Source organism: Oryctolagus cuniculus, chromosome 10 (assembly GCF_964237555.1).
Source record: "Oryctolagus cuniculus chromosome 10, mOryCun1.1, whole genome shotgun sequence".
Lineage (NCBI taxonomy): Eukaryota > Metazoa > Chordata > Mammalia > Lagomorpha > Leporidae > Oryctolagus > Oryctolagus cuniculus.
This window is the reverse complement of record NC_091441.1, coordinates 109,119,814-109,135,158: the sequence shown is the minus strand read 5'-3', so window position 1 is coordinate 109,135,158 and position 15,345 is coordinate 109,119,814. Positions and strand designations below refer to the sequence as shown.

The following is a 15,345-nucleotide window of genomic DNA, read 5'->3' as shown; positions in this document are numbered from 1 at the left end:
CAGTTTGGTGTGATTGACTCTCTGGGGCTCTCTACGGGGATCTAACAATCTGGGCACAACATAAATTGGGGGCTCATCCAGGATTCGGATCCCCAAAAGCCCCCACAGCGACCTTGACCCCAAAGGTTTGCTCCAGTTGACTGGGTGAGTTTGTCTATTTGTTCGTTGTTTAACTGTGTCTAAGTCTGAATCTGTAGCACTGACCGCCGTTGCATCTGTATTCTAAATCTATGGAGGGTCACTGCCCGAGCGGACATGCTCATAGGGCACACCCTGGAGGAAACGGGAGACGTCCTGATTCCTTGTCTGGGACCTGGGAAGGTCCAATCTGTATCTGGGGACAAAGAGGGACTGCTGCAGAGTTCTTGTCCCATCTGTACAGTCTTTGGTCTCCTTCAAACTCCCGGAGGCTCGCCCTCAGAGCGATTAAGATCTGTAATAAGACCATCTGAATCTGTCTGCGGAAAGTCTGTATGGGTCCAGTGTCTAATTGTGTTTTCGTTAAGTAGTGTTTGTCTCATTCTATTTCTGTGGTCGACTGAATCAATAGGACAGAAAATGGGGGCGACTCCTTCCTCTCCATTAGACCTGACCCTTGTACATTGGAAAGATGTTAAAAAGGTGGCTCATAACAACAATGTAAATGTTAAAAAGACCAAGTGGGTTAGTTTCTGCACCTTGGAATGGCCCATTTTTGATGGGGGCTGGCCCTGAGAAGGAATGTTTATCTTAACTATTATTTCCAAAGTTGAAGATTTAATCTTTCAGCCTTGAATTGGACACCTAGACCAAGTACCCTAAATTGTAACCTGGAGGAGTCTCGTCAAACAGGCAGATGGACCCCTCTCCTGGGTCGGATCCTTTCTACCAAATTCCCCAATACCAGTTTCTAATCTGTCTATCCCTTGCAGGTGCTCCCTGTAAAAACAAAAGAAAAACAAGAGCCACCTGTTTTCCAAGGAGGAATGGATGAGTCTGAACTTTTTCTCCTGCCCTACTCCCCTCTGGTGGGGAATGCTGCCCCGCCACAGGAGGAGGTGGGGCTGTGGGAGGAGCTCCCTCAGGGGCCGCCGGCTCAGTCCACCCAGAGCCACAAGGGAGCCCCTCCCCAGCCTGCCACCACAGTAACCCTGCCCCAAGGCTGGCAGGACAGGCAGATGCCGATGGCGACCAACTTCTTTGGTATTGGCCGTTCGCAACCAACTGTACAACTGGCAAATGCAAAATGCCCCTTTCTCTAAAAATCCCCAAGAGCTTATTAACCTTTTAGAAACTGTTTTGTTTACCCACCAGCCTACCTGGGATGACTGTAACCAACTTTTAAGTATCCTTTTCACTACGGAGGAGAGAAACCGGATTCTGGAGGCAGCCCAAAAAGCAGTGCTGGGACCAACTGGGGCCCCTGTGACAGATCCGGTGATCACTAATGCCTATTTTCCCACCACCTGTCCCGATTGGGGCTACAATACGGCACAAGGTAAGGAGAGACTCCAAGTCTATCACCAGGCTCTGTTGGTGGGTCTCAAAGCTGCGGCATGTAAGCCGACCAACATGGCCAAAGTTTATGATATAAAACAGCGAGAAATGAGAGCCCCGCAGCTTATCTAGAGCGGCTGCTAGAGGCTTTTCGCCAATATATGCCCTATAACCTTGAGGCAGAGGAATCAGCTCAAATGATGATGTTTGCATACATCAATGAGGCAGCACCAGACAGAAAAAAGAAACTACAGTCACTAGATAGATTAGGCGAAAAACACCTTCGAGAACTAATGGCAGTGGCAGAAAAAGTTTTTAACAAAAGAGAAACAGGAGAACACAAAGAAGAGAGATGAGAAAAGAGACAGGAAAGGAGCTTAGTGAGGCTCCTAGCACAGCAACAGGTGCAACACCGGGAGGAATTACGCGAGATTCACTGCCGCTGGCACTGGGACAGCTAAGCCACCTACAGGAGAGAGCAAAGGACCACAGCACCGTAACCCTAAGGTGGGCAAAAATCAATGCGCCTATTGTAAGGAGGAGGGGCACTGTGTCAAGGATTGGCCCCTAAGAAAAGGACAGCCCCAGCCAGCTCAGGTCCTCCAGGCAACCCTGGAGGGGGACAGCAACTAGGGGAGACGGGGCTCAGACCCCCTCCCTGAGTCTAGGGTAACCCTAAAAGTGGAGGGGAAGCCAGTAAAATTCATGGTAGACACGGGAGCTGAAAATTCAGTTCTGTTAACTTCTGGAGGGCCCATGTCTGATAAGACAACTTGGGCCCAAGGGGCCATGGGCACCAAGCCCTATAAATGGACTACCCGAAGAACAGTGGACTTGGGAGTGGGACGGGTAACCCACTCGTTTCTGGTCATACCTGGATGCGCCTACCCCTTGTTGGGCCGTGATCTCTCTAAAATGAAAGCTCAAATTCACTTTTCAGACCACAGGGCATGACTGCTGCATGGTGATGGGCAGCCAATTCGGTGCTTGTTACTAGTGACTTAACTGAAGAATACCAACTTCACCAGGAGCCTCTCACCCCGGAGACAGAAATAACAAACTGGCTCCAAAGATTTCCATTAGCGTGGGCCGAGACTGGGGGTATGGGACTGGCCAAGCACTGACCCCCAGTGTATGCGGAGCTCAAAGCAGATGCTGACCCGGTACAGGTCTGCCAATACCCGATGCCACTAGAAGCAAAAGAAGGAATAACTCCTCACATCAGGAGGTTGCTGAAATTGGGGGTCTTAAAGCCTGTGCAGTCTGCCTGGAACACTCCCTTGCGGCGGGTGAAGAAACCACACTCCAATGACTACCAGCCAGTCCAGGGCTTACGAGAGGTAAATAGAAGGGTAATAGACATTCACCCTACAGTTCCAAATCCTGGATCTAAAGGATGCCTTCTTCAGCCTGCCATTGGCTCCCAAAAGCCAAATGTACTTTGCTTTTGAATGGCAGGACCCTGAGATCAGGATAAGTGGCCAGCTGACTTGGACAAGATTACCCCAAGGATTCAAAAATTCTCTATTTTTGATGAGGCCCTACATGAAGACCTAAGTGAGTATCGAACACTAAATCCTAATGTGAGTCTGTTACAGTACATGGATGATCTGTTAACAGCGGCTGCAGACCGGGAAACCTGCCTGAGAGGAACTGAGAATTTACGGCAGACTTTGGGGGACTTGGGACATTGAGCCTCTGCCAACAAGGCTCAGATTTGCAGATCGAAGGTGGCATACTTGGGATACCTGCTTGAAGATGGCCAGCGGTGGCTCTTCGATGCACGAAAAGAAATGGTGTTAAAAATCCCAACCCCCGGCCGGCGCCGTGGCTCAACAGGCTAATCCTCCACCTTGCGGCGCCGGCACACCGGGTTCTAGTCCGGGTTTGGGGCACTGGATTCTGTCCCGGTTGCCCCTCTTCCAGGCCAGCTCTCTGCTGTGACCCAGGAGTTCAGTAGAGGATGGCCCAAGTGCTTGGACCCTGCACCCCATGGGAGACCAGGAAAAGCACCTGGCTCCTGCCTTCGGATCAGCGCGGTGTGCCGGCCACGGCGGCCATTGGAGGGTGAACCAATGAAAAGGAAGACCTTTCTCTCTGTCTCTCTTTCTCACTGTCCACTCTGCCTGTCAAAAAAAAAAAAAAAATCCCAACCCCCACCACCATCCGGCAGGTAAGAGAATTCCTGGGCACAGCAGGGTTCTGCCGCCTTTGGATTCCTGGGTTCGCAGAAATAGCTAAGCCCATGTATGAAGCCACCAAGGAGGGGCCGGGTTTTAGTTGGACTGAGCAACAACAAAAAGCATTCGACCTCTTCAGGAGAAAACTTCTGGAGGCCCCTGCCCTGGGACTCCCCGATGTGACTAAACCCTTTTACTTGTTCGTGGACGAGTGAAAGGGCATCGCGAAAGGGGTGCTTACCCAGACCATGGGGCCATGGAAAAGACCAGTGGCTTACTTGTCAAAAACACTGGATCTGGTAGCTGCGGGATGGCCTCCGTGCCTCCGCATCTTAGCTGCAGTGGCCCTCCTGGTGAGGGACGCTGATAAATTGACTCTGGGACAGAATTTGACTGTGGGCACCCCTCATGCCTTGGAGGGTGTCCTCAAACAACCACCAGACCGGTGGCTAAGTAACGTGAGGGTGACTCATAATCAAGCCCTGTTACTACGCCCTGCTAGAATAACTTTCCAGGTTCCCGCTGCTCTCAACCCAGCCACGCTGCCACCGGACCCTGCGCTGGAGACTCCTCTCCACGACTGCGCTGGCACACTGGCCCAGGCTCACTGCGTTCCACCGGACCTGAGGGACACTCCGTTACCCGACGCAGAAGCCGCCTGGCTCACTGACAGCAGCAGCTTCATGCGGGATGGCCACAGGTATGCGGGGGCAGCAGTCACCACCACCACTGAAACCATCTGGGCAGAACCCTGACCCTCGGGGACATCAGCCCAAAGGGCAGGACTAATAGCCCTAACAATGGCCCTTAAATTAGGCAAAGACAAAAAATTAAATGTCTATACCGATATGCCTTCGCCACTGCCCACATCCACGGGGCTATTTATCAGGAAAGGGGCCTACTGACTACAGAAGGAAAGACTGTCAAAAACAAACAAGAGATCTTGAGTCTCCTCACAGCCCTATGGGGGCCCTAGAAACTGGCAATCATTCATTGCCCAGGCCACCGAAAAGGCTCAGGGCCTATCCAACTGGGAAATAACTTGGCAGATAAGATTGCCAAAGAAATAGCCGAAACCAGGAAAATTACTCCTGTCCTAGTGGACCCGGGGGCACGAGATTTGCCAGAGACCCCCCAGTGCACCCCTGAAGACCTGATCTGGATAAATGACCAACCCATGGCCCACCTCTTAGACAAAGGCTGCTGGAGGACAGTGAATGGACGGGTCATCCTACCGCATAAATTAGGCCAGACCATCTTAAGGAAAATCCATCAGGCTTCCCACCTGGGAACTAAAGACACAGAGCCTGCTCAAGCAATCCGACCTGAGAACACTGACGACAACGACCTTAGCAAAGAGACTGCTTCCAAGTGCGGCGCCTGTCGGTTGACTAACGCTTGTTTGGCCCCCAATAGTTCAGGTGCAAGAATTAGGGGAACCTGACCGGGTACGTACTGGGAAGTTGACTTTACTGAAATTAAATCAGGAAAATTTGGCTATAAATATTTATTAGTATTCATAGATACTTCCTCTGGATGGACTGAAGCCTTCCCCACAAAACATGAAACTGCCAACGTGGTAGCAAAAAAACTGGTTGAAGAGATCGTGCCCAGGTATGGATTTCCCACCATGATCGGGTCAGACAACAGCCCAGCTTTCATCTCGCAGGTAAGCCAGGGAACAGCCACTGCACTGGGGACATGGAAATTATATTGTGATACCAGCCCCAAAGCTCAGGACAAGGAGAAAGAATGAACAGAACGCTAAAAGAGACCTTAACTAAACCGGCCTTAGAGACTGGTGCGGACTGGGTAACTCTCCTTCCCCTTGCTCTATTCCAGGTTAGAAATTCCCGCTACCAGCTCCTTTTGAAATTATGTATGGTAAACCCCCTCCCCTAATACCTAGCTTACAGCCTGATCTGATTGCTACTCTAGATGACCAGGATGTCCCGGACGCTGTGCGTCGGCTCCAGCTAATGCACCAGGATATTTGGCCTAAATTCAAAGCTGTATATGAAACTGCTTCTCCTCCTACCCCTCATAGATTCCGAACGGGGGATTGGGTTCTGGTTCAGACACATCATCGCAAGACTCTCCAGCCTCGATGGAAGGGCCCCTTCGTTGTCCTGATGACAACTCCCACGGCTCTCAAAGTAGATAGGGTCGCTGCATGGATCCACTACTCTCACGCCCAGCCGACGGACCCGCCCGCTCCTCCGACAACGGAGCCCCAAGGAGAAACCTGGAGCATCCTCAAACATCCGCCCAGCCCACTGAGACTCACACTGTGCAGAGATGGGGGCCAATCCCAAAACCCTCCCAGCTAGCTTTGATTTTGCTTTTGCTCTTGTTTTTCTTTTCCTTCCGTCAAACTTCGGCTGTAAGTAACCCTCCTCAATCGTACCGGTGGGTGCTGAGTAGAAACGGCGAAGTTCTACAATCACAGACCGGACCACTTGGTGGGCCAGCGGCGGCATCCTTTGTAACGACTCTGCGCTCTAGCCCCTCTCTGCCCTCCTAAATGCTAAGGACTTGTGTATGTGCCCTGCTTCAGGACCGACCTACTGTAACAATCTGGTCACTAATACTGTGCCTATGGGGGCATGTGAAGCAACAGCATCAAGCTGGATACTGAAACCAGGAAAAGATCCAAATATCAAGGCACCATGGTGGCCGGAAAACTGTATACCTGACAGCCCTTTTGGGAGTGATGGGAGAAAATAAAGTCACAAAATCAGCAACCAACTATGTAAACAAATCCAGATCAATGTAACCGACCCCAGTGACCCTAGATGGGCCTATGGAAGGAGCTGGGGTATTAGATACTATATAGAAGGAATGGATCCAGGAGGGATATTTTCCATTCAGAGATTTCTGACAGAGGAGTCAGTGGCAATAGGCTCCAATCAGGTAGTAAATTCTCAACCAACCCAAAAGCCGACCCCCAGTACAGCAGGCCTCATTATTGCCTCTAAACCCAATGCAATAAGCCCTACCATTTCCTCTGGACTCACAAGGGTTACTAATGCCCCCAACACCCTTGATCCTCAAATTCCTGTAAAACACCCGCTATTAGATTTGCTTGCCCAGTCTTTCCAGGTCCTAAATGATACCAACCCAAATTTAACAATGGCTTATTGGCTTTGCTATGACATAGCCCCCCCTTATTATGAAGGTTATGCGGTAACCACCACGTTTTCTAACTCTACCTCCTCCGCTAACTGTAGATGGAAAAGCCGTAACCGGGGTTTAACTTTAGAACAGGTTATGGGGCAGGGACTCTGCTTGGGACAGGTCCCCCACAGAAAAAAATCTCTGTGATTCTGTTCTTAAAGCATTTCCAGCAAACCAGTATATCATCCCTCACAATGACACCTGGTGGGCTTGTTCTACCGGCCTTACCCCTTGTGTCCACCTCCAGGTCTTAAATCAGACTGATTATTGCGTACTTGTTAGATTGGTCCCCAAAATTCTGTATCATACAAATAGTGAATTCCTAAAAAAGATCCAGGACAAACAGGAAATAATTAAAACCCACAGATATAAAATGGAGCCCATAACTGCCCTAACTTGAGTTTACTAATAGGAGCCAGTCTGGGGGGATGGGGGCTGGGCACCAGGGTGTCGGTCCTAGTAACCCAAAACCAACAGTACTCCAAATTAAGGGCAGCTATAGACATTGACATAGAATGCATAGAAAACTCCATTACCCACTTTGAATGATCCCTCTCATCTCTGGCTGAAGCTGTGTTACAGTTGAGGAGGGGACTCGACCTAGTGTTCTCGCAACAAGGGGGCGTGCGCTGCTCTGGGGGAAGAGTGCTGCTTTACGCCGATCACGCGGGCCTAATGAAAGATAACATGGCTAAAGTCGGGGAAGGACTGGCACAACGGAAAAAAGAACAGGACGCCTCTCGGGGGGGTCTGAGTCTTGGTTTAATGCATCCCATGGCTAACCACCCTACTAACAGGACTCACTGGGCCCCTCGTTCTCCTAATTCTAATCTTAACCGTTGGCCCTTACATTATCAACAGACTTGTGCAGTTCATAAAACACAGATTGGGCACCATTCAATTAATGGTCCAATGGTCCCAGTATAGACCCATAAACGTTTGTGAAACTTACGAACTGTCAGTCTAAAAACCATGATTGGGTTTTTCAAACATGAACAAAAACAAGGAGGGAATGAAAAGCCAAAGTGACTCCATTTTAAAACAATAAAATAAGCAGCCTCTGTTTCCCATAGCAGACCCGGGTCCTTGTAAAAGCAGGCATTCAGGCATTCCGGAGATTTCAAAGCTCACCAGGGACAGCTAACTCGGTAGACCAAGGACAGCTCAGTAGAGATGGCTGAACAAAGTAACTCCCTGTGCCCAGAGCTTCCATGCTGTATGTAACTCTTTTTTCCTGCTGATGTAGCCCTTTTTTCCCTTAAAAACTCTCCCAAACAAAGACCGGGGCCTCACTCCTTCCTCCGCTGCATGGGTTGGTTGGATGGGGTCCCTGTCGGGGCCAGTACTCCTGAATAAACCTTGCTCTTGCAGTTCGGTGTGATGGACTCTCTGGGGGTCTCTGGGTGGATGGGGTCCCTGTCGGGGCCGGTACCCCTGAATAAACCTTGCTCTTGCAGTTCGGTGTGATGGACTCTCTGGGGGTCTCTGTGGGGATCTAATGATCTGGGCACAACAACCTAACAAATCAAGGAAGTCCCCCACTGAGCACAGGGTATAGGTAGGATCTGATACACCACTGTCTGTTCCTTTAACGTAGGGAACCCCTGCAGAAGGCCATCAGCTGCTGAGGTGCTAGGAATTTGCTTTGTTATGGCAGCAGTGCTGTGCGTGTCTTTCCTTTGGCTAGAGGTGGCGTGGCACGCCGCTCTTAAGCACTCAAACATGGGAAAGATAGATACCCCCCTCTCAGAAACTCACAATTTCCAAACATAACGAATCTGTGTGATAAGAGCCTGTCACTCCAGGCCTCTGCCTCACAGACATCAGTTGATGACTTAGGGAGAGAGAGCTCTGACGGTGAAAATAACATGACAGCAGACAAGGCATCAATGCCTGGTCAGCCACCCCCCAAGTACCCATGGATGAACTTAGATGACCTCGAGGTAATAACCCATGTGAGGTCATCCCATCCGCACCCAGTGAGGATCCCCACATTTGTGGCAGTCCTCAGGCACCCCAGGCTCTCAGGGCAGCCGCTAGACCCCATCCCACCCATATGTTTGCCGTTAACGTAGGAGTGGATGCGGAATTCAGGCCTTGGATTGCAGCACCTGTAAAAAGGCTTCTGCTAACCAAAGGTAGAGGATATGCTTGTCTTTCCAGAGAATGTGGGACAGCCCATTTGGGTACCAGCCAGAAACATCAAGCCTGCAACTGACAGCCAACCAGAACCAGCTGAACAAGACTGAGAATCCACCTTGTTAGCAGACGCACCTGCCCTATCATCCTACCCTGAGAAACTGCCCATAGCCACATCTGTTACTGTTTTGTACCCCACTAGCTCTGGTCAGCCACTCAAATGGCCCACAGCCTGTGTGCGGTCATGCCATTCCTGATTACCATTGTTCCTCATTCCTACCCCCATCTGAGCAAGCACTCCTGTGGTCTCCCGTTTTGAGCGCTGGTTAATCAATGACAGGTAAGATCCCCTGGGGAACAACCTAAGACAGGCACAGCTGCATACGGAGGCTGTGGAAATGGGGTCAACAATGGTATGGCCAAGAATCATTCCACCAATTGCTCGAAAATAAACGAAAAGGGGGAAATGTGGTGGAATGAGAAGGTCATGCCAAGATGGCCACTGGCAACGGAAACTGACTACAGGCTGTGATTGGATGGCTTTGGAAACCACATGGCAATGGAGCCTGCCTGGCAACAGGCTGTGATTAGTTAGGGCATAGACCACCCCTTGACCAGATTGGCTGCCTCAGCTATATAAGCTGCTGTACCAACTGAAATAAACGAGTCTGTGGGCTGCTCACCTCTGGCCTGCTTTCACCCGATTCCCGGGGTCTGTGTGGTGACTCTGCGCCTCTTGCCCCCACCACGCTCCTCCTCTCTGAAAGAATCCACAGCAACAGTAGGCTACACTAAATATACATAGTCTGAATATTCCAAGCTAGACCCAAAACTATGAGGATGAGTGGGAAAAAATAAAAAGGCAGTCTCAAGCACTCACAGTAGTGGGTACTACAATGATCTAACTCTCATTTTCTTAGGGCTGGGATAGCCAAGTACTATAAACCAAATGACCGAGAACAGAAATGGATGAAGCCACAGTTCTGAAGACTAGTCAAAAATGAAGCTGCGGGTGAGACCATGCTCCCCCTGAAGGGCCAAAGGAAGAATTTTAGAATTTTACTTCTGAGTAACGTGTGTGCAGGCAACAGAATCCTATCAAATTATCCTGACTGAAATATTTCATCAGTTTCCAAATCAGTTGGGCTGCGCGATTCCAAAATCCCTCCTTCGAGATTTTGTCTAAACTGCCAAGTGAAGACCTCTTAATTCACTGATCTCCATCAATGGCCCCTGCCAAGGAACAGTTCAAAGTCTCGAATTCACAAAGAGAGAAAGTAGTGAAGGTGAAAAACAGCAATCAGGAGCCGGATCTCAGATTCTCTTTCCTGGGCCAACTGAAAGCAGGCTGCTTCATATTGCGTCCCAGTAACTTTCTACTCCTCAGTTGTAAACCAGTCACTCAGGGCTCTGGCCAGGCACAAAGCACGTTCCAGCTCACTAAGGCTGGGGTCGGCCTGAGGGGATGCGCTTTTCCCAAGACCTCCCTCCACTAAGGCTGGCATGGTTGATCTGCAGACCATGCTTGCTCCACTGAAGATCTACCAAACTAGAAAGTACAGTGGGGGAGCCAGCGCTGTGGCGTAGCAGGTAAAGTTGCCGCCTGTAGTGCCAGCATCCTATCTGGGCACCAGTTCGAGTTCCGACTGCTCCACTTTTGATCTAGCTCTCTGCTCTAGCCTGGGAAAGCAATGGAAGATGGCCCAAATCCTTGAGCCCCTGCACTTGCATGGGGACCCTGAAGAATCTGCTGGATCCTGGCTTCGGATCAGCACAGTTCTGACCATTGCAGCCATCTAGGAAGTGAACCAGCAGGTGGAAGACCTCTCTCTCTACCACTGCCTCTCTGTAACTGTACCTTTCAAATAAATAAATAAATCTTCTACAAAAGAAAGCATAGTGGGAAATACTATGCCAGGGAACTTCAAAAAGTGTGTGGGAAAACAGATTTAAAATCTAAGCTTATTTTGGTGCAAATCTATGCTTAGTTTTTTCATAATATGTATTATTGTGAACTCTTTGAAGACTGATCTATACTTGCATTTTGAAATATTTTGCGCCAAAATAAACTCATTTTTCTATTTATTTTGTTCATTTGAAAGACAAAATGACCATGAGAAGAAGCAATCTTCCACCTGTTGCTTCACTCCCCAAATGGCCAGGACTCCACCCACGTCTCCTACATGGATGGCAGGGCTCAAAGTCCTTGGGCCATATTTCACTGCTTTCCCAGGCACATTAGCAGGGAGCTGGATCAGAAGTAGAGCAGCTGGGATCCAAACCAGTGCTCCAACATGGGATGCAGCCATCACGGACAGCAGTTTAACTCTCTACACCACAAAACTGCCCCTAAACTCATCTTTTAATTCCAGATTTCCACAAATTCTCAATGTCTGTTTGTAATTTCATGAAAGCAACCAAATCTAAAAAGTGCCTAGGAATTCACTTTCAGGAATTATCCACAATGCCCATAGGAAGAGAAAACAACAATTAATGGCTAGACATGAGGGTCTGAATTAAGTGATCAGATAGGATAATCTGATGATGGGAAAATAGCAATTCTTCCCAATTCATCCAAGAGTTCAAACCTAATACCATGTTTAAAGCCAAGATTGCCATATGCCGACTTCCTGGTTTTCTTCATCCCATTCCCCCTCATACAGCAGGGCTGCCATCTGCCCAGCCCCCAGTGCTCCCAGGTACCCCCTTCTCTCAGCCTAGCAGACCCCAAGAGCAGCTGTGCAGCCGCAGCAGGAGGCCCTGCAGGCCCAGGAGGCTGGCGGTGGGGGCGGGACCCTGTGGCGTCCAGAGTCCCGGAGCTCTGACACTGCACACATCTCTTGAGCACTCGGGCACCTTTGTAGAAAATGGAGCTAAACAGGCCCCCGCTGAGTGCACACGGGGAGCGTTAAGCAGGGAAGCGGCTGCATGCACAGAGCACAGGCCTGGTCTCCACTGCTCCATGCGCTCAGGCTCCAGCTCCCCTTCCTGGTTCCCTTCACCGCCTGAGGGTTATGGAACCCCGAAGACTCTCCCCTGACTCATTTCAGGACGGGACCAGGGGCTCTGCCCACCATCAAAATGTGGCTCCATCCATACCCGTGTGGGAGACCAGCCCTGGAGGCAGACTCCTGTTTCTCGCTACTCCTGGAACTCAGGCTCTGGTTGGCGACCTGTGAAGAGCAGCAAACGTCTCCTAACTCTCATTCCACGAAGCTCACTCAGAAGTGCGGGTCCCCCGCATTTCTGCACTGTCCGTCTCCAGGCAGAGGGCGGGGCCATGGCCAGTGTTGCGTAGCAAAGTCCTGATCATAGTAAACGAGCGGCTGCGAGACGAACACGCAGATCGCTTCTGACTATTTGGTGCCTCCACTTCCTGCGACAAGCCCACAGAGGACAAAGGACGTGTGTTCCCTAGGAGATCACCCACTTCAACACTGCTCCAACATTTCCAAGTTCCCAGCATTCCCGTCAGCTGACGCAGTACCACGTAGTCACTACAAAGGAAGAGTGTCCAAAGCTGACAAAGCAATAGAGCAGTACAAGTGATGACACAGGAAATCTCTCGGAATGCATCCAGGGGAATTGCGTCTATGTTGGGGGGGGGAAAAAAGGGCCTGGAGCTGCGGCATAGTAGGCTGAACCTCCACCTGCGGTACTGACATCCCACATGGGCAATGGTCGATGTCGCAGCTGCTCCTCTTCTCACCTGTCTGCTTGCGTCCTGGGAAAGCCGTGGAAGATGGCCCAAGTGCTTGGGCCCATGCACCCCACCTGCGAGACCCAGGGGAAGCTCCTGGCTTCAGATTGGCCCAGCTCCAGCTGTTGCAGCCATTTGGGAAGAGAACCAGCAGACAGGAGACCTTTCTCTCTGTCGCTCCCTCTCTCTCTCACTCTGAAACTCTGTCAAATAAACAAAACCTTAAAAAGGAAATCCTAGTGGCGCAGGCACTGCGGTGCCGATGACGCCAGACTTGCGGTTCTCACATCCCATCCAGCAATGCCAGCTCAAGTCCCGGCTGCTCTTCTGACCCAGCTTTCTGCTGATGCACCTGGGAAGGCAGAGGGTGATGGCGCATGTACGCAGGCCCCTGCCACCCCTGGGGAGACCAGGATGGAGTTCCTAGCTCCTGGCTCCGTCCTGACCCAGCCCTAGCTGCTGTGGCCATTTGAGGAGTGCACAGCAGATCGAAGAGCTCTCCCTCTCGGTCTAATGCTCTGCCTCACAAATAAGTAACAAATCTTGCAAAAAGTCCGAGGAAGACGATGAACTTGCACTATGACGATCAACAAAATGCGGCCCTGACTGCTCCTCACGATAGCATGGAACGAACGCTCTCCCTGCTTGGTTTCTACTTCTCCATATTCACGGTGCTCCTAAAGCCACCTATCTAACTCCTACCGTCTGAAGACGTTTTTGGAATTCACATGACAAACAGAAAGTAAATGAAGAGAAGGCCACAAAGGAAGCCACAGAGCCAGGGCAGAGGCGGCAGAGGCGGCAGGGGCTGACGCCCGGGGCCTGCCCCCACGACCCCGAACCCCAGCGTCTCCACCAGGCTCACACACGCAGCTTGCTCACGGAGGTTGGCTAGCTCATCGCGCCGAGCAGCGGAGTCTCGTTCTGCTTTGACTTCTCTGGTGGGTCTTCCTGGCTCACTCCTCCTCAACGGTATCGGTTTCTCCAGGCCCAATTCCGACCGAGACCTTCTCTGGCCAGAACCCAACGTCTTCCTTCCTCTAGAGGGCAGGAGAAGAAAGGGTCACTGACTCAGCTGATCAGATACCCGTACTGAAAGCCCACCACCGAGCACTCACTTCCCCAGGAGGCAGCTAAGCCATGGTGACAGGTGCGGGCCCCGCCCTCCCGGAGTCCTCGGCTCGGATGTGCCGCCTAGAGCAGGAACCCGCAGAGGAACCACGCACAGCCTGGGGCAGGTTCTCAGCCCTCCCTCTTGGCAACGGCTGCCTCCGAATGAGACCACTAGAGCTGTGTCCTTCACTGCAATCAACAGTTGGAGCTGCACCAATTCCTAGGCGAAGGAGCCCAATGGAAGGCAGACTCGGCCATGTGCCCCAGTTTAGAGATGATGAACAGGACACGTAAGTACCTGGGTCAGAGAGCCGCTGGTCCTTAGCAAAGCCAGGACACCCAGAGCCCCCTGGGCCAGGTAGGGAATTGACCGCCCCTCACCGCCATGTCTTCATCTCTCAGGATGGGGCCTGACCCAATGCAGCAGTAACCAAGCCTGTGTGGAACCCTTACCCAATGCAGGGATGCACGGAATGGGCGAGACAAGAGAGGCTTCTGGACATGTTGGGGGAAAGCAGGTGAAAGCTGACCCAGTGTGGAAGGACTCACACAACGCAACCACAGCACAGTGGCTGCCTGCCCACAGCAAGCAACAGCCTGGTGCCTTCGGGGTCCAGGAAGCACCCCAGGGTGTGTGGGCGGCACAGGCAGCAGGAAGGAGCCCTGGGAGCACGTCACCCAAGGCCTTTGAGGTCAGACTCCGAAGTCTGCACCTGCTCCTACAGCACAGGACAGCCATGAAAAGTCACAGAGCAACGAAGTGCCAGGGACAAAGGCGTGAATGACAGGTCAGGCGGCAGCGGCTGGCAGAGTCCACTGGAGAGAACCTGGGTATGGAGAGGACTAGCACTGGGGGAAAGAGAGAGATGGGGAAAGAAACAGAGACAGAGGAAAGAGAGAGAGTGCTCCGAAGAATGAGACAGGCGGGCACAATGACCAGGTGCTGGGTGGCGAGGCCCAGGCCTGAGAGCACGGGAGGGGGCAAGCATGACTTGAGGCTTCAGCAGTGACGTCATCTTCGTCCACCACTGAAAAGCCAAGCAGAGGGGCAGGCGGGGCAGGCAAGAGAGGCTCCCGCGGCTGGGATGTTCCAGCCTGGACCGCAACTAGAATTTGGGAACGTGACCCACCTGTGTCAGCTCCATTTCCTGTTCTCTTTGTAATGAGATGCATCCAACACCAAGTGTTCCATCACAGGGCCACGATCTCGTTATCCTTCAAAATCTCCCCTGCTGACGCACACCCTCCTACTGCTTGGACCCAGGCGGCCCCGCCCACCGGCCTGCGACCAGCGCGCCAGCAGAGCCGTGCACAACCCAAAGCCATAATACTGGCAGGAGTGTGTGTGTGTGTGTGTGTGGAAATGCACACGACACAAGCACACATATAGTGTACACAATGAGCATCGAGACACACACGAAGAAACAACTATCAAGTGCCACAAAACGTTTTCAAACAGCCAGGAAATCACTGGGTCCAACTACCTACCCATAAAGCCACCCATAAGCCACCCAGCTGCTACCCCCAGGTGCAGGTTCCCACTCGGGGGTCTGGATGGGG

At 51.5% G+C, this 15,345-nt stretch overlaps 1 protein-coding gene across 3 annotated transcripts in view; it reads right to left on the bottom strand.

Annotated features, from left to right (window-relative positions):
- The window catches only part of LOC103349190 (serine/threonine-protein kinase MARK2), a 94,283-nt gene that overhangs the window by 74,495 nt on the left and 4,443 nt on the right, over positions 1 to 15,345 (bottom strand). Inside the window, exon 5 of one of the 3 annotated variants that reach the window (XM_070049996.1) lies at positions 13,555 to 13,712. The exons of 1 other annotated variant lie outside the window; for it this stretch is intronic. The gene's annotated coding sequence lies outside the window, so the exon portion shown is untranslated. Of the gene's footprint in view, positions 1 to 7,061; positions 13,713 to 15,345 lie in introns of all 3 variants that reach the window. One more of the 3 variants, XM_070049995.1, reaches the window with a different exon arrangement.